Below are 24,561 nucleotides of genomic sequence, written 5' to 3' on the forward strand. Positions count from 1 at the left end.
TTTTTTTTTTCTTTTTTAGTCCCAGCATCCACTGGAAATCCAGCTTCATCCAAGGTATGATATAAAAGGAATGTAGTGAGAGATGACGTTGAGATGACACCAGGTCACACGGGCAGTTCGCAGAGCAGGTGACCAATGTTGAGCACGGCTGTCTCGATCTGCAACACTGGACTGTGTGGCCCCACTGTCCACGGGATATCCTGCAGGTCCTTGTGGCCACTCTGGGAATGGAGAGTGGCCAACTTTGGATTCTGGGTTTATAATCTAATGACTTTTTGACTTGGAGTGTTTTGCTTCTCTGGGTCTTATTTTGCTTATCTCAGGTTTGTTTGCTTTTTTAAGAGACTTAAATAATTAGTCAGTGTTATGGTATGGAGGTGAGGCGTCCCCCAAAAGCTCATGTGTAAGATAGTGCAGGAAGGTTCAGAGGAGCAATGGTTGGCTTGTGAGAGTCTTAACCTAATCAGTGAATTAATCTCCCTGAGAGAGTTTAACTGGGTGGTAACTCGAGGCAGGCGGGGTGTGACTGGAGGAGGTGGGAATTGGGGTGTGGCTTTGGGATACATATATATCTGGGGAGTGGAGTCCCTCTCTCTCTCTCTCTCTCTGCTTCCTGATGATATGAGCTGCTTCCCTCTGTCACACTCTCCCACCATGATGTTCAGCCTCACCTGGAGCCCCAAGGAATGGAGGCGGCCTTCTATGGACTAAGACCTCTGAAACCGTGAGCCCTCCAATAAACCTTTCCTCCTCTGTGATTGTGCTGGTCAGATCATTTAGTCACAGTAGCGAAAAAGTTAACTAAGACAGTACCTGGAGGTATCCAAGTGATTGCTGTTCTGAGCGTTAACGTGAACCCCATGTCTTTCATTGGTAATAGAAACCAGTCAAATACCAGGTAGGCTTACAATGTGTTTCCAGGGAACTGCTATTTTCTCTACACCATCTACCATAGTTCCTCATTCAGAAAGATTCAGTGACACACAACCGAAATTCACTGGGTGATCTCTGTAAGTCAGGCACTGCAGTGAGACTTTGCAAAGTCAGATTTGTTCTAAGGACAGAACTTGAACTCCTCGCTACTGTCCCTTCTGATGGAAAAAGGCGCAAGGCCCGTACTGTCTCCATCCTAAGATACCCAGGTGTTTTAGTCAGTTTTTTCACTGCTGTAACGAAAAGACATGAAAAGAACAATTATAAGGAAAAAAAAAAAAAAACAAAAAGAACAACTATAGGGGAGGAAAATTTATGTGAGGGCCTGAGGTTTCAGAGGTCTCAGTCCATGGACAGCAGGCTCCATTGATTTGGGAGTGTGATTTTTCCTTTGAAAATATAGGAATCAGTGACATAGTTATTAAGCCCTTAGCCCCTAAAATTATGTCGCTCTTTTATGTTTAGTTTTACTTTTTGGTACCAGGGTTTGGACCCAGGGGCAGTTAACCACCCATTCACATCCCCAGCCCTTTTTATTTAGTAAGTTTTGAGACAAGGTCTCACTAAGTTGCTGAGTCTGGCTTTGTACTTCTGATCTTCCTGCCTCAACTGTTTTAGTCCATTATTTCGCTGCTGTATCTAAAACACACAACCAGAACAACAGTAAAGTTTATTTTAGGGCTCAGGATTTTAGAGGTCTTAGTCCTTAGAAGGCCAGCTCCAGGTGGGGGCTTGAGGTGAGGCTGAAGAGGGAAACACAGAATGATCAGAAAGCAGAGACTCCTCTTCCCAAATACAAATCTACACCCCAAAGCCACGCCCCCAATGGCCACCTCCTCCAGCCACACCCCACCTGCCTTCAGTCACCACTCAGTTAATCCCATCAGGTGATTCATTCACTGATTGAGTTAAGGTTCTCATAACCCACTTGTTTCTCCTCTGAACCTTCTTGCACTGTCTCACACATGAGCTTTTGGGGGATACCTCACCTCCAAACCATACCACCAGGTCTTCTCAGGATGGAAGGATGCCACAGAGGTCATGAATCAGGCTTGGGTCAGGACCTAGGGGAACCTCAATTGCTCTATTTTTGCTTCATCTCAATCACAGTGCTGACAACACTGTCAGATCTGCTCATCACATTCTCCTGATGCACCACCTTGGAGTAGAAGGAACTGAGAAATTCTCAGGGCTGCTGAATATTCAGTGAACATCTTAAAGGACCCAGTGCAAGACACATCACCTTGTTGCAGGATTCATCTATATAAGGAATTTATTTTTTCCCCAAATCTGCTTGCCTTAAGACTATTTTAAGAATGTCTGCAGGTTAGAATACGTGCATAGGCCACCATCCAAGAAAAAAATAGATTGCATTGATTTCCTCCAGCCATTCACACCTCCACATGAACTTAAGAGATCCTAAATCAAGAAGCAATTTTTGCTTTTTGACAATGATAGAGAAAGTACCTACTCTCTCCATGATGGCATCTCCTTTATGATTTTTCTTCAACAAAAAACAGAGGGGGATAAACAGTTTCTTCTATTGCTGAACATGTTTTAAGTCGATCTTTTAATAAGGGCGACCATTTGCATATCCTAAATCAAAAACCAATTCTGTTTTTCTGACATTATTACCTGAAAAGATGATTCTTCTATATTTTCTTCATGAGATGAGGTTCACTGCTTTTTGAACATGCCTGATGTAAACATCAGATGTGGAAAAGCCACACTACACTCCTCCTGAAGAGGAACAAGGGTCAGACACACACACACCTGACCACCCACGTTGGTCAAGCATCACACAGATATTGATCAGTTCAGGCACCCATACCAGGTAACAACTGGGATCAGCTACTGGCAGCTTAAATAGACCCAGCAGCACAGATTCAGCTAAAAGGACACTCATGTAAAAAAATATATGAAAACATTTATGCATTTACTTTATTTTTTTTTTTAACATGGTGTTGAGGATTGAACTCAGAGCCTCACAAATGCTAGGTAAGTGCTCTACCATTGAACCACAACCCCAGCCATTTATGCATTTAAAAGTACAATAAATAGTAGAAAAGAGTGAAGGGGAGACATTAAAAATAATTTTTAATACTGTTGTCATCACAAAGCTGACATAGCTGCCTACAGATGGAAAGCAAACACGCAGATAAGAGACTCTTTGCTGACCATTTAGATGGGTCTCAGAGAATCATCTCTAAAATTGGTTAGCCTAAGATAAAAACAGGTATCCTTTCTGTGCATACAATTAGGTTTTCTTTTCAAACCTGTTCAGAGGAAATAAATAATGTAAAAGAAATTATTATGTGTTCTAAATAGAAATATGTGTGAATACAGATTCAAAATAACTATAGCCTTTTAAAAAGTCAACAGCAGTGGAAGCACTTGCTACTGACTTGGTTAAGAGTTGAAGATTATTGCCAAAAAGATGAACTTCTTTCCTAAACTGGGAAGTGAACACTACAGTAGATAATACCTTGCTCAGATTATTTTGACATTATAAAAAAGTGTACTCTAGGATATGTTTTCTTGTATGCTTTGGCAGACCTTAAACAAGAAAATCAACAATAACAGACTAGGGCCCATATTCAGAGTCTGATATTATTTTACTCTAACATCTTACATGTATGGACTCAAAGCAATCTTCTGTCTGTGGGAATGAGCATAGAAACCACAGACACAGACAGACTTTCACCAGAAAACTGGTCTGAAGTCCTGCTCTGTGGTCATGCATAAGTCAGAATCTCAGAGCTCATTTGGGATTAAAAAAATTGATATCCAATTTTTTATAGTTTCCAGTGTAAATGGTGTTTCCCTCTTATGACGTTAAGCTTAATTTATATGCTTATTATTCCTTTTATAATTCGACTGAAAAAGAAAAAAAAATTCCTTCACTTTTGCCATAATTAATGTCCAATTATTTCAGGCTGAACAGACTAAATGAACTTAAGCAATCAGGCCCACTGATGACTGACTTTATTACAATTTATTTAAATATCTTCAGTGAAATTTACAAAATTGAAATATTCTGTTCTCTTAAATGTTTTAAGAGTCTGTCTAATCAACATTAGAATCAGACTAAGAAAAAACTTTCCAAGTATATAAATCTCCTGTATTATTATATAGAAAAATGCAACTTCTTTGAAACATTTTAAAACTTTAAAAAAATTCTTAAATTTCCATATACTTTTGGTTAATACAAACTTAATCCTCAACTGAATTCAAAAGTATGAAGGCCATGGGTTTGACTCCTATCATTCTCTATATTTATGCTAGAATTATCTGCTTCAAATGAATTAAAACGTTTTTTATTAGACAGAAATTTAAGAACAGAGTGTAGATGCTAAGAGCTTTTTGTGCTACGATCACTTTCTGCACAATACTTAGATATACTGTGCATTAGTTAAATTTATTATAACTGTTTACTCTACACTTGAGCCCTTCAGATCAAAGATGGATTTTGGTGAGTGAGGGGAATGTTTCTAGTTACTCTCTTGAATCATTTTCAGTCACTTGATTTTGAAACCCTTGATCCAAGTTACAACCCAAATCCTTCAGTCACCTCTCTGCCACCCCGTTAATTGCATATCCATTTCATATTATTCCTATCTGGTTGGACTACATTTCCAATAGATATGTGTCTGACTTTGGGGTCACAACTCTAAAATCATGCTAATTGCACAAATTAACGCCTCACATTAAAGCTGAAAGGCAACAGAACAAAGAGAAGCATCCTCTTCAGAAATTACCCAACACACCTGCAGCGTGGTTAAACATTAATAACCCACTCAGCTTTCATCACCCTGGAAAATTTAAAATTCTGGGCCATTTCATTTTGATCTTTTAGAGTCCAAAATTTGAGTAATGATACATCTAAAGAGCAATTTAATTTCAAGCAGGAAAGGCTTTTTAGTTTTGCCCTCTCACTCTATACACAATAAAAAGTGGCATCTTTGACATCAACATGAATGGCAATTGAAAGTGGTTGTTCTTGAACTTGCTATGAGTCAATATTCAGTCACACTGTAATTAATGTAAAGTTGAATTAATTTAAAACATGGAACAAGGGAACTTTTGGAAAGTGAGCCATCAAAAGTTATGATTTGCAGTGATTATCCATCTATTACAGTACTGGTATCTATGTATTGCAACGCTTGGCTCATATAATCTATTTTGTGGTCATTTCTCTACTGTCAGGTGACAAGTCCCTGTTTATCACTATAGTCAACTGAGCTACTCTACCTGCTAATATTGTTATGAGAGTGAATTCAATGTGTCAACTGGGTCACAGAGTATAGTGCCCATATTAAACACTGCTTCTGTGAGGGTGTTTCAGAATGAGATTAGCATTGAACCTTGCACTCAGTAATGCAGATTGCCCTCTCCTGTGTGGTTGGACACCAGTCGATTTACAGAAGGTCTCCAGAGAACAGTAAGATAGAGGAAGGGAGAATCTATTCCCCTCCCGTCTTTCTGCAGGGGCTGCCGAGACAGTATCCCCATGCCCTTAAACTGGGATTTGTGCCTTCTGCTCTCCTGGATCTACCACCTTCAGGCTCTCCCTGGATCTACACTTATTCTTGGGTCTCTGGTTTGCACACAGCAGATTGTGGGACTTCTCAGTCTCTGTAACCAGGTGAGTCAATTCATCATAATGTATCTTCATTTACCTGCCATTATTTGTTCTGCTTCTCCAGAGAGCCCTATTACTGCCAAGGAATTCAATGGATTTTTATAGTTGTGATAGTTACGGACTGGGAAGTTGTATAACAATAAAACAAACACACAAAATAATCGCATTACGTAATGAAAATCCATGTGATACCTTTCATAATAACAATGATATACCAATTACACACACACACACACACACACACTCACACACATACCCACATGTGTACCTTTGGTTATATTTTCATCCTCCAAATTGTTCTGGCTAACCAGAACAGCTCAGAAAAAATAGATGAAGTAAAAGAGGAAGCTCATTGAATAGACTACTCACATCATATCTATAACCTGATGTAAAAATAATATTTAAGTCCACAGTACACTAGAAGAAATCACTTAAGAAATGTATAAAGGCTTTCAAGAACGGAAGGAAGTCATTTATATTCTTGACTCTCAGTATGTGGGTTTCTGCACCTGCTTTTCTCCTCGTTTCTCTCCTCTCAAAGGTCAAAATCAGCACTTTAGTCTTATATGTTGGTCTTTGTTCACAGCCAAACTCATGCTTCACAAATCATATACACTACAGTGAAAATGAATCTAACAGAAATTTCCTATTTCTTTAGTTCCCTGATGTCTGATTCAGGTCTTCATAATTTAAACAAATTACAAGTCCAAAAAATTATAGCCACATACAACTTTCAGAGACAGCCCTGTGCCATGTGAGTCTTGGGCTGTGTGTGTGTGTGTATGTGTACATATAAACGTTTTTTCTTAGTTTTGGGATTGAACTCAGGGCCTTGCACATCTATGTATATGCTCTACCACTGAGTTTTACCTCCAGCCCTGGTCTTGGTATAATTGTAATAGCAATAACTAAACTGAGTGTCTACAACATTCAAAGCAGGAAATTTAAAAATACTCCATTGCATTTTATTTTCCTCATAAAAATTGAGCATATGACTTTCATTTACTGAATGCTACATAACACATCATTCCAACGACTCATGATTTCTCAAATTCTGCAGGTTCCTGATTTCAAAGTGGGACCACGTTAACCTCCGCACATGTCTTGGGGACAGCCCTTTAGCTGGAGAGATCATTTTCCTCCATGGACCCTCTCTCTATGGTGTCTCTCCCTCCAGGGCCTTTGGAGGCCTAGGTTTAGCATGGTCTCTGGGTTCCAAGAAAAAGGAAGTAGAATCTGCCTGCCTCTTAGCTGCTGGAAATTGACCAAATTTTGCTAGCACTGTTTATATTTGTCAAAATAAATGAGACAGTTGGATCTCAAGGAAAGGAGGCAGAACCAGTTTGGGAAGGAGGGAAGGACATTCAAATGCAAGAAGTAGAGGGACCATTGGTTGACCACCTTTGGAGATTTTCTTCCACACCAAGAGTCTTACATGTCTATATATTTTTATAAAGTTTTTGCTCAGAACAGAAATGTTAGAACTCTTGTTATTTTAAAAACATAATGTCAGTAAAATATTCAGGAGCAATTTTCACAAAGATGTATCCTTATTATTGTTATGCTTATGTTTTTCACGACTATTACTTTATATATTTTCCAAACTAATCTCTTTTCTCTTGTACTTTAAAAATGAGTAAAATATTAATATTGATAAGTCACTAATATGAATAAAATATTCTTTTACTTTCTTTCATTGTTTCAGTTGACAACCGTGAAAAAAAAGTCTAACGTGGAATGAAGAAAAAAAAAAATCAGAATTCATGAAATACAAAGCAAGTCTAACTTGTTAACCAAAGAGAAGGACCCTTATTTAGAAGGTCTCTTTCTGCTCACCCACTTCCTCTATGACTTCCACGTCTGCCAAATGTTTGGATGAGAGAAAATGAAGTTCTCTACATGATGGGCAGGATCAGTATTTCAATGCCTGCATGTGCTGTACTATTTCATCCTCAGGAAAAAAAAAAATGTAGTAGCTCCTGTGTTTACCTAGGAACAGAATCAAAAGCTCCAGTGAGTTCCAGGAAGCTGCTGATGGGGTTCCTGTGGGACCTGAGCTTCACATGGGCATTTTCAGTCCCCTATTCCTGCTGTGTCTCTCTTCTCAGGTCCTCCACTTCTCTGTGAATGGGAAGTCTTCATTGAACCAGACTGCCTACTCCAACTTTCCTCACATGAACATGTTATGTTCTTAGAACACCAGGGAGCTGCTCTTTGAAGCACTTAGAAAAGTGATATTTGATCTGGTAATTTAACTGAATCTTCTCAAAATGTTCCAAGAGTCATGGAGACAGGGCATGGTGTCTTCCAGCCCTGATGCCCCAAAGGGAATCTAGGACATCTTCATCGATGATCCAAGTACATATTTACTGAAGGAATGACTCTGTCAATAACTTAAAAAAACCAAGAGGTCACTTGAGTACACAGGAGGGAAAATACTGATTTATTCCTCAATAAGTCCAAACAGCAAATGTGTTCTCCAAGGAAACAAAAAGCTACCTGAGTTACTGAGTGAGATTGCTCCACATAACTAAAGTGGATTTATGAGTGACCAAAGGACCGAGCGAACCATTTCTTATCAGCAAAGTCAAAGTTCTGTAAGTTCTATAAGTTTCTGGCACTCACCAGTATTTCTGATCCGCCTCTTTCCAGGGGAATAAGACGTTTCAGGTCATCGCTCCCGAGAGTGGTCTGCTTTAGCCAAAGAAATGTGAATTCCAATGATAGATGTCACCTCTGAGCAGAAATGGTTCATCAACATGACGGGATTGTGGAACTCTTTCATAAAGCTGTGGAAGTTCGAGGACAGGTGAAATTGTAACATTGAGGCTTCTTATGGGATTCTCACCTCAGAGATGCACACAGAGATATCTTGGTTGATTCAAATTTCTAAAATATGTATGCAGCTTGTTGCTTCAGGATAATGTCATTGTTATGGTTTGATGGTGTTCTCCAAAGTACATGTCTTGAAAGCTCGGCTCCCAGTACTTTGTGCTGTTGTGAGGTAGTGGATCCTTTAGGAAGTAGGTCCTAATGGGAGGAAACTGGGTCCTTGGGGCCAGGCCTCCAAGGGGACACTGGAATCCTGGGTCCTCCTCTTCCTCTTTCTCTGCCTGCCAGTCATCCTGAGGTGAACAGCTTGCTCCACCACAGAGTACCGCCATGATTGCTGAGGCCAAGTCCCAACAGCACAGAGCTGAATATCTGAACTATGATCTGAGTATCAGAAACCATGGACCAAAATAGGCTTTTCCTTCCTGTCAGTTCATTATGCCAGGTATTTTTTTTCCTCATAGTAACAAAAATTTGACTGTCAGAGCAGTCATGCCTGATTAGCAAGTGCCATTATTCTAAACTAGAAATAAAGCATATTCGTTTGATAACTTCCACATTTTTTTTACTAAATATGCCAAACAAAATGTGAGTATATTAAGCTCTAAATCAAACAAAAATCAATTTCTGAAACTCTGAGTGATAACCTCCAACACCTCATTTTGTTACTTTTCTTGCAAATTAAAACAGCATCCTATAGTGACATAATGTAATAACTACGTTCAAGTTACAACAAAGTAGGTAGCTCTCTCTTCTGCTGAAGCAAGTTGTGTATTTCAGATTCTTTTGTGTAAGTGAAGAGGAAAATTTGATGCCCTTCCCATATGCTTCATCTCTCTGTAATTTATAACTTTTTCTCAATCCAAATATGTTTACACACCTAATCCATACTATCTATCTGCACTCCTGAAATTTGCTACTATACTAAATCCCCAAGAAGCTCACAATATACATCACCCACCAGAGACAGGTGAGAAATGCAATTTGTGGTGGCATAATAAATAACTTCTTAAGTTTCTTGATTGTTTCATTATGGAGTAGATAAGCATGGTTGCCAAGGGCAGAGGACATAATTCACATTTAACATTAATTATCATTTTAACATTGCACTCTTTTTTACCCAGGAGATTTAGATGACACAGTAAGAGCAAACTTGGAATGAGCACAGATCTATTTAAATTTATGTTTCTGACTATATTTAAAACCGAATTCATTAAGCAAGCCTTTACTGAGCACCCATCCCAGGCCAGATACTGGGCTATGTGCTGGGGTTAAAAAGAGAAAACCACAGTCCATATCTTTAGTAAACTCAAGAGTTACTCATTCAGACATTTTATGACCCAGTGGATGCTGTAGGTCAAAAATCAATTTAGTTTTAAAGGGACTAAGAACAATCACTGTCTACCACTTATAGTTATGAAAGTATGTTCGGAAACAACTCCTTCCGCTTCAGGCAGCCTTCTGAGTTTGGGGAAACCAGGTGAGGTATTCCTCACTCCACTATATCCGTTGGGAAACTAAAAGTCACATACCTGACAATACATTTTATGAGGTTTCACAGTTCAAATTCAAGAAGATAAATATATAAACTTGGGGGAAAAAGTTGGAAACGTGAAAACTGTGAGCTCTCTCTTTGATGTAAGATCAATTTCTTGAGGATAAGAAATATTGTGAAATCTCAAACAAATGTTAGAAGATAATAATGGGCTGACCTTAACAAGAGGAGTAGATATAAAGTATCCCAACACCATGGAATATCTAACGCTGTATTTATGGGGAAAAGTTGATTGAGAGTAATATAGCAATATGGTCTATGTGTGCATTTATTTTGCCAGTCCAACTGGAGGGCATTTAAAATCAATAACAGTATTTACAAGGATGCGGTCAATGGACATTCAGCTGTCTGAATACTCAAGAGGGTGTTGTATATTTAATTTTTAAAAAATGTGTGTTGTTATTTCCTATTCCAGAAACAAAGTTCCTCTAGGGTTGAAAACTTGACTTATTGCTCTTTGTATAGCAGGGCCTGGTTCACAGCAGACAGAAATTTTTCACTAGTTTGTTAATTCCGCAAATATTGACTGAATACTTGTGAGTAATTAATAATAGTATGATTTAGTAATACACACTGACCCCTTTACAAATGCAACTCATGTGACATGGAAACTGTACTTCTAGGAATTTGTTTTGAAGAATAAACAAACACATATAAAAGATTTATGTATGAGGATATACAGGATAGTCTTATTTATAAATAATGAAAGGCTAAATACCTGCTGATACATTATTGGTCTGAATAAACTCTGGAACACCCATCTGGCAGAAGGTCCTTTGGCTTCAGGATAATATTTAACAATGCTAAATATGCTCATGATGTCATTTTGATAAAAAATCATAAAACAGACCGTACATTCACGCTAATGTATTTTAAACACACATACACGCAGAGATAGAATAAAAAGTATTGCATGCTTTTTAATTTCCAAATTCTGTATAATAAATATATCTGACATTTTAACTGGAAAACACTTACTGAAATAAGATATATTCTGTTCGTTGTCAATTCTTTTCTATTTGCTATATATAATGGATCAAAGGTATTAAGGAATTTGATGCAGTCTGCAAACTTTGAGCAGATTTCTCCATCTTAGTGAGTCCACATTTACTTGTCGAAGCTGAATATTACTCAGGGAAGGGATCTGCGACATGTTCATATGCATACAATTTGAGATCCTACTTGTGGTTAATGTGCTCTTTTGGAGGCAGATTCTGGATCCTTTAGATAAGCTATAACGTAGTAAATCACTCTTAAAACAGAGGGGTGACTATTATCTGCAAACATGCCATCCTTTTTAGGTAGTCCCTGTGGGGTTTCTGACTTTGCAGGGTTACTCTACTTTAAAAAGTCATGCAATTTAATAATTTAATCGTTTATAATGCTCATTTCTTAAATAAGATAAAAAATGAAGAAGGTAAGCCATCTGCCCATGAGTAGCCATGATTATTCTACATAATTAAAATTCACTAATAAGAAAATAGATTTTTTTCATCAGAATTTTAACATATCAGAGGAGAGCTTCTCCCTTTTTTAATCATAGCTGCATCCTTAGTACCTAGAATGGCATCAATAACAAGACAGGTACCAGTCGATGTTTGTGAGATGAATAAATTACTGAAAAACATGTATATTATGAACCAGGCACTAAATATACAGAAAGGAGTAACCCAGGGTTCAAATCCAAGAAAGGCTCAGAACCTGGAGAACAGACACAGACATTTCTAATAAAATAAAGTATGTCCCAAACTTCCACAGATAGAAACCTTCAAAAATGTCAACATAAGACAATAATGATGATTTTCAACTGTTCCTCAAAATGATCCTGACAGACTTCACAGTTCTGAAATGTCAGGTAGCTGAATTTAAAATTAATTTTACAATGGCTTTATTATTGGTATATTTTACTGAATTAAACTACTTTCAGTATTTGCAATTCAGGATGCTGTATTATTAAACCTGAATTAACCAAAATGTTTGAATGAGTTGAAGAGAATTTCATATATGGAAATTATAAAAGAAAATAATAGCCAGGGACCCCAAACCTATGAATAAAAACATTCTTTTAGGACATAACAGATGTATTTACTAATCTGGAAGATTTACTGGCACAAATTTATTTGATGGTTGTTCCATGATTTTTGTGAAAAATAACTTTTGCCCATCAGGCAAAATAAGCCACTAATGGTAAGGAAATTGTCTCTGGCTTTGTGTGTATAATTGCATGAAAACTTATGTTTGAGGTTTTATGTTAACCTTCTAGTAACAACGAAGATGTTATTCTTTTCAACTTCACTTTCTCTTTTTCTATAAGAGAGCTTTTCTGCCACTGCATGATCACTCTGGGTATCTCCAGGACACAAGACGAAGCCACACAACTCAGCAATGAGAAAGCTTCTGCCACCCAAGGGTCCTCTATTTTGATAGGAACAGTCCTTTCATTGCTGCTGACATACCATGCAGGCTCATTAGGCACAAACCAACAAAAAGTAAAACCAGACTCTCTCAAATATTCATGTGTTAGACTCCATGCTAATGCTAAGAGAACGCTTTTGGGGAAATGTGTCTGTACGCTTAAGTGTCTTATTTATCGTAACTATTGCATTATAGATTCACAATTGAGCATGTCTACAAGTTTGCTAACAAAATTAAAGACCTAAAAAAGAAGTATTTGTAAAAAAAAATGTCCTTCTGTTAACCTATGACTAATGGTCACCTTTCATCTCAAGAAAACTTTAAAAACTTTCTGAAGTGACTCATATCTCAGTCAACAGAAATTGAGCAAATCTTTCCTTCATTTCCTTCATGGAAAAACTGACAGAAATCAGAGAAGAAAATGGTCTTTTGCTAAGAACTCTATGAAAACAAATATATTATACTCTTGCTATTCACAAAGATTCTGCAGGAAGCTTCATACAGACCTCTTTATACATCCACAACTGAGCCGTATAAATTAAAATGTTAAATCATAGACAAAGGCTTTCAAAATAAAATGCTTCAAGTCTTCCAGGAGCTCAACTCTACTGGCCTTTTATACATGAGTGACACATTACTAGGAACTTCACCAACTGACTTATTTGCATCTTACTTTCTGGGTGTAAAAGTAGGTATTTTAAAAACAATGAAAGGATTTTGAAAAATCCATGGAATATTCTCAATTATATTCATCAGACACCATCAAATGGAAGAATGGACTGCGTAGGATCAGCTTGTAAAGTACCATTGAAACAACTGTGCTAGGAAAGTGTTTGAATAATTGCATTTAAGAATTTGCATATTGTTAAAGAATTAATACAGTTGTAACTCCCAAAGAATATCTAAACTAATAACATCCATTATTCAGCTTTTCTAACTAAATCATTGTTTCCTAGTTTATTGTCTTAGTCGTTGAACTATGCTTTTGGACTAAATCGAGAAGTATAGTAAATTGTCAGAAGGCTTATAGAACTAATGGAAAGATGGAAACAACTGGATTTAACTCCCACCCCACCTCCCTGTATTGGGGATTGAACCTTGGACACTCTACTACTAAGCTAAATCAGCTACATTATTTGTTTTATTTTTGACACAGAGTCTTACTAAGTTGCCTAGACTGGCCTCAAATTTGAGATCCTCCTGCCTCAGCCTCCCAAGTAGCTGCAATTACAAACATGTACCACCCACCCTGAACAAACTTAGCCATTTCTTTGGAGATTATATTTAAGAGGCTTAACAATATTTTTAAAAAAATGAATGAGTATGATGATCTGGAGAATTATTTTAAATATTAGGAAAAAATAATCATTAATTTCTGGGGAAAAATCATTGTTTCCAACCTCTTCAGAAACTTCAGACTCAAGGTTTTGGAATGATCATATGCCTTCACCTCTTGAGCACCCCTGGACCAATAAAAAGCTAACCAAAAGAAATATATGAAGTCATAAGAAAAGAAGAAAAAAAATACCTGCAAGACAGAAGGTTTGATTCCTTCTAGGAAAGGAAGGATAAGCAGATGGGCAACACTCTAGTGAACGTGAACTTGCCAGGAAGGGCAGGGGTCTGTGCAATAGGACAGAAAGACACCCCGCCTACACGCACTTGGAAATGCTATGCACGTATAACAAACCCTTCAGGAGTACAAGCTAGTCAGAACTGAGAGAGAGGAATGCTTAGAGGTCCAAGCTACAGAGGAGACTGGGAAAGCTGCACTAACACAAGAATAAAAGCACGTTGGGGGAAACATGGAGACTTCATGGAATCTGGCAATCTGGGAGAAAAAGAGTCCCTCAGAACACAGGATTTGGGCCAAGTGTGGTGGTAAGGACCCAATTCATTCCATTTGTACCGTAAGATAAGCAGAGGCCACAAAACTCACACAGAATGTAACCCAGAGGAGAAGAAGAGTGTAGAGTCGTTCTAGAAGTCAAATGGAGGTGCTGCTACCGAAAACGGTACCCCACTCGGAGGAAGCTGGTTCCACAGAAAATGTGCACCAATGATGAACCTGTCCAGGGACATCCAGGAAGAACGGGCCACAGTGAGGGAGATGGAGCAGAAATGAGTTATGGAGGGATGTCAATTAATCGACAAACATAAAAAATGGTTCAATATCTTCAGCAATTAGAGAAATGCAAACCAAAATGACTCTAAGATTTCATCTCACTCCAGTCAGAATGGCAATGATCAAAAATGCAGTCAACAATAAATGTTGTCATGGATGTGGGGAAACAGGCACACTCATACATTGCTGGTCAAAGTGCAAATTGGTGCAGCCACTCTGGAAAGCTGTATGGAGATTCCTCAGAAAACTTGGAATGGACCCACCATTTGACCCAGTTACCCCACTCCTCAGTTTATACCCAAGGGACTTAAAATCAGCCTACGATAGTGACACAGCCACATCAATGTTTAAAGCAGCTCAATTCATAATAGCTAATCTATGGAATCAACCTAGGTGCCCTTCAGCAGATGAATGGATAAAGAAAATGTGGTACATATAAACAATGGAATATTACTCAGTCTTAAAGAAGAATGAAATGATGGCATTTGCAGGTGAATGAATGGAGTTGGACCATATCATACTAAGTGACATAAGCCAATCCCAAAAAACCAAAGGCTGAATGTTCTCTCTGATAAGAGGATACTGATCCATAAGGGGTGGTAGTAGGGAAGAATGAAGGAACTCTGGACTGGGCAGCGGGGAGGACAGGGAGGAGAAGGGGTGTGGGGATGGAAAGGATGGTGGAATGAGACAGACATCTTATTCTACACACATATGATTGTATGGCTGGTGTGACTCTGCACTATGTACAGCCAGAGGAACGAGAAGTTGTGCTCCATCTGGGTACGATGTGTCAAAATGCATTCTACCACCATGTATAACTAATCAGGAAAAAATAAACTAGATAGATAAATAAATGAAACAGAAAAGAGTAGAACAACCAAAATCCAACTCTAAAATAAACCTATACGGTGTTTTAAAGAGATGAAGAATGGCACAGAACTTTTAGGCACAAACAGAACAGCAGGAGAATATTTAAAAGCAGCAACAGAAATTTTAAAATCCTCTAAGACAGAAAGGGAAAAGTATAAAAAGTGGAGGAAATGTCACAAAATGTGATATAAAAGAAAGGAATATATTTAAAGATGGAGTAGTAATTAAAGACAGAAGATCACATTACTAAATGGATATTCCTGATGGGGAAAATAAAGGGGCTTAAAAGATCTAAAGCTGAAATATACAATACCTGAGGAAGTTTTCAGTATTAAAGAAAAAACAGCTTAGGCATTTGTCAAGGCTGAAAAGAATGAATTTATTACAACTCAAAAAAATACAAAATGACGAGCGTGAAGGCATCAGTGTCAGAGCATTTCTTTAAAATTATCAGAGTAAATAGACAGATCCATGAAGTTGTGGAAGACAGACGAGGAGCAGTCTTCTCAGGAGCTCTGCTATATCCCAGAAGATCAAGGAACTGAATATGCAAACATATTTAGAAAAAAAAATCCTTGGTCAGCTCAGAGGTCCCTAACCAACCACAGTATTATTTTAGCATACGAACGAGATAAATTTCAATGCTTATGGCGTAAGGGAAGGATGAGATGGAAATGTAATTCCATACGCAGGACATGAATTCAGGGGATACACCAAAGGGACAAGGAGAAATGTTGAATCAAGAACTCAGGAGAATACAACATAAAAGTATTAAGTATTGACAATAACGTCTGGGGCTGTTTAAAAATGCATGGTTGAGCCAGGTGTGGTGGCACACACCTGTAATCCCAGAGGCTAGGGAGGCTGAGGCAGGAGGATCATGAGTTCAAAACCAGCCTCTGCAAAAGCGAGGTGCTTAGCAACTCAGTGAGATTCTGTCTCCGAATAAAATACAAAATAGTGGCTCAGTGGTTGGAGTGCCCCTGAGTTCAATTCCTGGTACCAAAAAAGAAAAATAGAAGCATGGACATTGGGAGAAAGATCTGGGAAGAATTTTAAATAAATCATCATCCTGTTAGTGAGGAGAATAGATACATTTTCTTTTATCTTTACTGGAAAAATCTAACATTGTGACATGTGTTAATATATTTATGCTCCAAAAATTATAAGGAAGAGGGCAAATAGTTTTTAAAGTAGTAAAATTGGGGAAAAAACTGAATAAATATGTTGAATCAATCTAATAAAAGGCAGTAAAAATCATAAAGTAAAGTATAAGGGGTAAGAAGTGAGTCCAATTCAATCATAATAGATGTGGAGGAATTAAGCATCTTTTCAAAGGTAGATTCTGAGACAAGATGTAATGAACACATAACTGTGGACAGAGCATTGTGTTAGTATTCTCTATAGAAATTAAACTTGTGTACAAGATCTCAATCTAAGGTGCAAACGGAACACTGCAATACTGATGTAAGTGTGTGTGTGTCAAAAGGGTAATTAAAGTATAATATTCAGATTGCAAAACAACATAACCAAGATCTCTGTGTATTTATGAAAACAGCGTAAATAGTCCAGTATGCAAAGAACAGATTATTTTCAGAAGACCTTTTTATAATTTAAAACAATATTTTATGCAGGCATATAGACATAAAAAGAAGTCAAATAAATGCATACAGCTCATGATAATGGAGAGAGAAAACCAAACTCAAGAAAGTCACCAAGTGGATCCCTGTTATATCCGTAGGGCTATTTATTTGATGAATAAGAAAAATGTTAACATCTGATAAAACCTAACTTTTGGTAATTCTGAGGGGTGGAAATTGGTAACTGTAAAATTTGCTGCTGACCTGAATATTTAAAATTTCCCACTTCAACAAAAGCATCCCATTAGATTTGCATTACTGCTACCAAGTTCAAAAACTAAGGTCGCCATTGACACTGTGTTCGAGAAGTGTGAAAAATAATGAAACTATGAAAAACAGCCTATCTTAGAAAGTTGCAGTCGACAGAAACAATGCCAAATGTGTACATTCTGCACTAAAAGTCAAGATATATTATTTAAATTTATAACTGTGACCACAAGGAAAATATCGTAATAAAATAAGGGAGGCGAGACTGGCACTGGTGGGAGATGCTTATGCTTTGTTGCTGTATTATTTCCTGTAACTTCAGATTTTATTGGTGTTGTTGCCAGATGCATATATTAAGACATGAATATTTTAATTAAAAAAAAAAGAAAATAAAACCAGGAAAGAAATGTGCAAGCATGATGTGATGGCTTTCTCTGGCAAAAGGAATTAGGGCTTAGTTTTTCCTAAGCTTCTGTGTGCATTGCATTTATAATCAGAAAATTAAATAAGCCTTCTTTCTTGATCAGGTCCGATTGCTTCCTGTATACAGAAATACCATTTCTATTTTTAAACTCTATGGATCCAAAGACCGGCATCTCTGAATCTTTTCACAATCTTCCCTGAACTCTATTTTCATATCCAATTACGATTTATGCTCCAAATTTAATTCTCTACTCAGTACCCAATACAATTGATTAGGTGATGATTATAATTTTATTCTTTTCATTGTTTTATATTATTTTTACCCAATTGATCCCAAAGTTCATAGTCAAATATTATAACAGTAGTAATAATTAAACAATGAACATACAGTGTGCTTCTTAATTGCCAGCCTTTCTTCACAGATTTTTTCACATATTAACCCATTTAATACTCTTGATAAAACAATGCAGTCAACACGGTTTTTATTCTATTATAGATGGGAAACAGAGGCAGAGAGAGAGACAGAGCTATCCCGTTAGACATAGGGAGGGGTGGATACTATGGTGGTATCTGAGCTCAAGAAATAGTCTTCTGGAGTCTTCCGCTCATTCTCCTCCAACTCAGAAAATGGAATTTGTTTTACCAGTACCGTGTTCAGTTTTCAGCTTCATAAGATATAAAACTAATTGCTTTAGTGGTTCCTTTAAGGATCACAAAATCTACCTAATTTCATCGATTCATTCACTCATTTAATTGGAAATATCTTCTGTATAAGTTTGCTACTTAGTCTACTTTCAAAAAGGACCTATCTCATCAAAATTTTGATTCATGGGATGGTAATACAAATGCACTTATAAATTCCTTGAGGATTTACTATAAGACAGTTAAGTAGGCCAAAGGCATTGTCAATATAAACTAGTAGGAGATTCTATCAGAAGGCAGGCCCAGCAGCTGGTCTCTACTCTGGCATGGCCTGTTTCATGCCTGTCCCATAACAAATCTCTAAAACCCTAGAATATATATATATATTGTGCATGCATACTCAATTCTAACTAGAACAGCTTTTGTGAATAAGAGTCATGAAAATAAGCATTTTCTAGCAAAACTTGTGATTTGATGAATTCCTCTCAACTGAAAGATTTCTACCTCAAGTTCATTCAACAAAGAGCTTTTGATTCATCTCTCATTCTACAGAGACAGCAAAGAGAAATAAATAGTTAATGGTGGTAGTAGAATACAAAACTAAAAACAAAGCAAAAAATCATCCGCCGTCAATGATGACGCTCACGACCCCCAAACACAGACCCTGACACATGCAGTCTTTCTAAATGTTAAAAACCACAGAACTTTGGGAGGCATCAGAGAAATCCTAACAACTTCTTTGTTTTTCTCTTAATTAGAAGGGGATATGGATTATCCAGAAACCCACTGGCTCAGGGGGATGATTGGAGATGATATTGAAAGAAGGAAGGGTGCTTGTTAAGCTTTGGAAATGAATTGTTCCCCCACAAGCTCATATGATAGACAGCAGAGCAATGAGAGCTATAACCTAATCAGTGGATTAATCCATTTGTTGAGTTGATCATTCAAAAGGACTAACTGTGTGGCAACTATAGGGGTCATGGCTGGAGAAGGTGGGTCACTGGGCATGTGACCTTGGGGATTATATCTAGTCCCTCTAGATTGATATTCATATTCTCTCTCTCTTTTATTCTCTCTCTCTCTCTCTCTCTCTCTCTCTCTCTCTCTTCCTCCTCCCTCCCTCCCTCTCCCTGTTTTCTGGCTACCGTGAGATGAGTAATGTTCTGCCTCTTCTTAGGCCCAGAGTGAGGGAGTTGGTTGACCATGAACTGAACTCCTGATAATGCTGTGCTCAAAACAGTCTTTTCCTCCTCTAAGTTGTTCTGGTCAGGTATTTTGGTCAGTGTGACAAAAATCTAACACAATATGTCTACAATTGCAGAACACATAGATTTCTACTTCAATGACTTCTCTCTAAGTTATGCCATTCACTCAAGAACCACCAAGAGAGTGTCCCTCAAATAGAGGAGATGGTCAATTTGACAATTTCAACATTTTGGACAGCAAATTTGGAATAAGACTCTAGATACCCTCCCTGAGTATCTCCACCACAAACTCCTAACTTCACTGTCCTCCCACAAATAGTTAATTTCATTCCAAAACAGTGAATAATACTTAAATCACCTATCAGAGAACACTTGAATCCTTTTCTTCCCCACTATTTCATAGACTTTATTTCCCTTGGAGCACTTTTAGATTCACATCAAAATTGAGCAAGAATTACCCTATGTCCCCTACTCCCAACTCATGTATGGTCACTCCCACCATTAATATCCTAAGCTAAAATGGTAAACTTACTTCACTTGATAATCCTACATTGTTATCTTACTATCACCCAAAATTCATATGTTCTGTTAGGGTTCACCCAGGTTTTGTACATTCTATGCATTTGGACAAAGGTATACTGACATGTACCCACTACTATAGCATCATACAGAGTAGTTCCACTGCCCTAAAAGATCCTCCACATATTGCCTGCCCATCTCTGAAAGAAAGAAAAAGAAGACAGAAAGGAAAACAGAATGAAGAAAAATGTAATATCTGAAAAACAATCTCAAAATAATAGCCATGATTTTGAGAAAGTGCTTAGATGAATACTTTTAAATAGTCTATAGATTTTTTTTTTTTTTTTGTACTGGAGATTGAATCCTGGGGAACTATCTGCTGAACTATACCCCCAGTCCTTTTTAGTTTTTATTATAAGACAGGGTCTGTCCAACTTACTGAGGCTCTTGCTGAGTTGCTGAGCCTGACCCTGAACTTGGCGATGCTCCTGCCTCAGTCTTCTGAGCCACTGTGATTTCAGTGGTGTGCCCACTCATGCCCAGGTTATGCAGACTTGACATCTTTGAAGCGAAATCTCTCTGCATATATTTTAAAAAACAGAAAGTTCAGTAACTCAAATGGAATACAGAGAAATATGAGGAAAGCACAATAAAAATTATAGAGGAAAATAAACATTGAGAGAAGACAGCTGTATTTGCAACAATTACACCTCTACTTGAAAATCACTGCTAGGGTTGTGGTAGATGGGGTTCAGGACATAAAACAGAACAAATTGGAAATGTATAAAATTGAAAATCAGTTTGGATAATAGGACAGCTGTGTAAGACAAGCAAAGGAGGCCCAACATGTTAACAAGTGGTGACCCTAAAGAAAAGAAAGATGCAAACTGTCAGGCCACAACCTGGGACAGGAGGACCAAGGAAATACAAGGGAAAAAATCCAGAAATTAAAAAAATCTTAAGTCAAAGGAAAAACATCAAAACAAGGTTGATGAAGACTGAGTAACTCTGGGACATAGTCTAAGAAGAAAAGAAAGCAAAGAATCACAAGAAAAAAAAAATTAGTCACATTAAAGGACTGAAATTTCAGATGTATGTAAAATTTCTGCACAACTTTCAATGTGGGAAGGGTCCCCAGCAATGCTTACACATACTGAAATATTTTTGGAAGGAAAAGTTGATTCTAACAAGATTACCAACAGAAGAATATACAGTTTATACACAGAATAGACTGTACATGAGGTTAAAAAAGAAAGAAGGAAATGTTCAGGCACTTCTTTCGTCTCTCTAGTGGTGGGTTGCTACTAACCCAACTGAAATTCTGCAACCCAAGAAGTAATGGTCACTTGCTGGGTGAATGTTTGTTGGTACAGATGATTTCTTTCAAAGTTTAAGTCAGTCTAAACTAAGACAGCGGGAATTAAGAAAAATCCTATGAAACTCAGTATAGTGTCATGTTTACTATAAAGTTCAGTAATGGAAAACTGTTAATGAAATTTGAATTCAGGGGGTATGGGGAGGCTTGATAGCCATAAAGTGCATGTGCTAATTTACTTTACTGTTATAGAAAGGACTTATAAGAGACTGTTCAGTACTTCAATTCAGATCCTAAAAAATGATTCTGAACTCTTAATGTTTTCATAGTTTTTGCTTATACCCATAGGGATATTCTTCTGGAACTAATATCTCCTTTGGAAAGCAATATAGTAGAAATTTAGCAATTTTTGAGTTTTATTTCAGATTTTTTTCAGTTTAATCCACATCTAAAATTAAATAGCATAGGTTTTTAAATAAAGGTCACATTCTTATCGAACTATATTTATCTATCATTGATTATACTAGCATGTTATCTAAATACTTCTTATTCTTCAAAAAAGATATATTATTATAGGGAATCATTTTTGCAAAAGTACCCCCATTCATCTTCTTTTCCTCCATGTAATTATCTGAATTTAGGCATTATGATAGTCTCTAGTATTAAGGATGATAGATTTTCTTTCTTGAACTTTTATCTTAGCTCGAGTTACTTTTGAAGAGTATGTTATGCCACTGTGTTCTAATTGATACGCCTTTAATGTAAATAAATAAGCAAATATTTATTACTGTCCTACAGAACACTGAAAAGGTTAAAAGTTTGTTTTTATTCTGCTGAGCATTTTCATTTATCAGAGACCATAAATATACAATCAATTTATATCTCCATTCTTTTCCTAACATAATTGTCCAAGCTCGAACTAAATATGCAATCATTTTCTAAATGACCAAGTGAATTTGTTTTCATTAAGGAAAGTTACATAGAAATTCTAAAAATATGTTCTGGGGCTTCACTGGAATTGTCCAAAGGAAGCAAAAGCAATGCAGTTGTTCCTAAATAATGGATTTTTGCTTTTTTGGTTTTCTGCTAACATAGATGAAGTTGTACCTTTATGTAATATAAAAGGCTTGTATAAAAGTTTCTAGATTTGAAGTCTTTGGGCTGCACACCCAAGATGATTGCCAAATAAGTAAATAAATAAAAATATTAAAAAAACACTGAATCATCACATCAAAATGAAATGACTCTGTATTTCTGCTTTCTGTACAGAGTATGCCAGCTGATATTTTTGAATGTGTGTGTTTGTTTTGTGAAAATGAACATATTTACATGTGTGTGCATATGTATGTATGTGTGTGTGAGATGCAGGTGGGGGCAGAAGAGAGTAGGCTTAAATGTTTTCTTCCATTACTACAGTGTACATAGATTGGTGAAACCTTCAACAACAACAGTTTTTAAAGATGATAAATCTAGCAGATAAAAGAAAACTGTTCACAATAAGCAGCTCAGTAGCCAACATATGGCTCTTTCTTTTACAGATATCTTTGGAAATACATGGTCCCTGTAGAATAAGATTATGAATACCTCATTTTCCAAATTGATCCCGTGTGATTCTACTGTTCTCCCCACCCCACCCCCTGCCTCAAAATAACTTCTATTTAAATATTCTGTGGCTGTTTCTCAGAGGATACAAGTAGTCAGGGTGCTGATTTCTAAAACCTCAGTCGTTTTCATTTGGAGCAGCAAGAACTATCAATTCCAATATCCTCCCCTCAAACCCTCCATGTAAAAGCATCACATTAACATAATGGGTTACATATATGTGGCTCATCTCAGAACTCTTAAAGTTTTGTTCCCCAGTTATCAAGTTCAGAAACTTTTCATAAAGTATTATAAGAACCTCCTGCTGACAGACTTTACTGTTGTAAATGGCAAAGGAGACTTCAGAAAGTATTACCTCCATGCTGGGTGAAAAGCAAAACCCCAGACACAATTTGGTGAGCCTGTCTGACCTCCAGTCTTGCTTCTCCACCTTTACCAAAACCCTCCCCCCGGGGAAACTTTTATAACCACTGCCTTAAATCATGCATGCACACTGCAAACCCCACCCCTCTCAACCCTTCTACGGGGTGGGGTGGGGGAAAATTAGCAATCACATTTTCCCATCTGCCATTACAGAAAGGGTGTGTAGCCACCCGTAACACCAGAATCAGCACTGTCATCCCGTCTTGCCCATTAGTTTTACTGCAGCAAAGACGATTGAAACACAGCGTTATACCTGTAGTCTCTTTCCCTGGTTTGATCCTGACCTCCCCCGAATACAGATTCAATACATTTCTCTCTCACAAGGAATAAATATACATTTTAAGCATCAGGCACATAGAAACACAACATCAATAAAGCCATCGCTTCTGCCCAGCCCCAGCTTTTACCTGTTATGCTAATACAAAGACATCGGAAGCGTGCAGAGCTGCAGCTTGCCCGGCAATATTCTCATTGCAGCAGACAGCACAATTTAGTACTTACAGATCTTCCCCGGGAAATGTCTCGGGATCTTTACAATTTTTCTGCAGAACTCTGTTTCAAGCCCTCAGCCAGGCATGCTGTGCATCCAGGCAGAACCGAGCCGTATGGAATGTCTATGCAGCTGGGAGATAATGGGACTCTTTTTCCCAGCTGGGACTGCAAGCCTTTTATCCACAGAGTATTGCGTGGCTCCTGTCTGGTCTTAAGCATGAAATACGCTCCTCTCTTGCTGCATTCCTGACGGAACCTAGACAATCATTTCTTGAGGTACATGTGCAAAGCTCCCGTTTGGAATATTCAAAAGGAAAATTCTCCCCACATTGAGAGCCAGCTCGGTCTTCCTCATCCTTCACAGAATCAGAGAGAGCTGAGAGTCGCTGTCATTCCAGAGGCATGAAAGATTAAATTCTCCCTCTTCTTTCTTTGACAAGAGACTCCTGTTGGGTCAACAGAAAATCTCTCTTATTGAAAACTGGGTCAGACTAACTACTTATTAGGTTTCCCACAGGAAAGGAAGTCATTTTTTTTTCTTCCTCTGGTTTCACTGCATTGTCATCTGCAAGCAAAGATTAAGCTGGTCAAGGGTCTGCCCTGATTTAGACTGTATTCAAACGCCAGCTTTTTGAAGCATACCAGGATCTCCTAGGGCTAGTTAGAGTGCAGAGAAAAGGAAAATAGAATCAAAGTCTCAGATGCACTACTCGAGCAC

The 24,561-nt window shown here is 37.6% G+C and overlaps 1 protein-coding gene across 3 annotated transcripts in view; it reads right to left on the reverse strand.

The window, feature by feature from the left end:
- Window positions 1-24,314, reverse strand: part of LOC306650300 (contactin-6) — a 299,252-nt gene extending 274,938 nt beyond the window's left edge. For 2 of the 3 annotated variants that reach the window (XM_079122186.1, XM_079122184.1), the window contains exon 1: window positions 23,853-24,314. The gene's annotated coding sequence lies outside the window, so the exon portion shown is untranslated. The other variant, XM_079122185.1, reaches the window with a different exon arrangement.
- Between the last annotated feature and the right edge of the window lie 247 nt (window positions 24,315-24,561).

This window comes from Sciurus vulgaris, assembly GCF_902686455.1.
Source record: "Sciurus vulgaris genome assembly, chromosome: 19".
NCBI classification, from domain to species: Eukaryota; Metazoa; Chordata; class Mammalia; order Rodentia; family Sciuridae; genus Sciurus; species Sciurus vulgaris.